Consider the following 255-nt stretch of genomic DNA (forward strand, 5'->3'; position numbering starts at 1 on the left):
AGGTTAGCTCGGCAACCAGGCAAGCCAGCTCCTCCCAGGACTGAGTCACCATCTCCACCGTCACAGCGCCCCAAGGGGGCCAGAAGCGAGATGGGCCTGAGGACTGCAGGAGACGGTTTCCAGGAAGATGAACACGGTTCTATTTCCACTTCAATTAGGGGCAGACCCTGACCGTGGGGGCACCAAGACCACCACCAGATGCCACAAGATCTAAAATCCATACAAACATTTATTCTGTTCCTGCCTCTGGTTGGG

General features: G+C 55.7%; 1 protein-coding gene across 1 annotated transcript in view; it reads right to left on the reverse strand.

Moving 5' to 3' along the window:
* REXO1 (RNA exonuclease 1 homolog) overlaps window positions 1-255 on the reverse strand; it is a 35,030-nt gene that overhangs the window by 3,894 nt on the left and 30,881 nt on the right. The gene's annotated exons all lie outside the window — the stretch shown is intronic.

This window comes from Crocuta crocuta, unplaced genomic scaffold (genome assembly GCF_008692635.1).
Source record: "Crocuta crocuta isolate KB4526 unplaced genomic scaffold, BGI_CrCroc_1.0 scaffold443, whole genome shotgun sequence".
NCBI classification, from domain to species: Eukaryota; Metazoa; Chordata; class Mammalia; order Carnivora; family Hyaenidae; genus Crocuta; species Crocuta crocuta.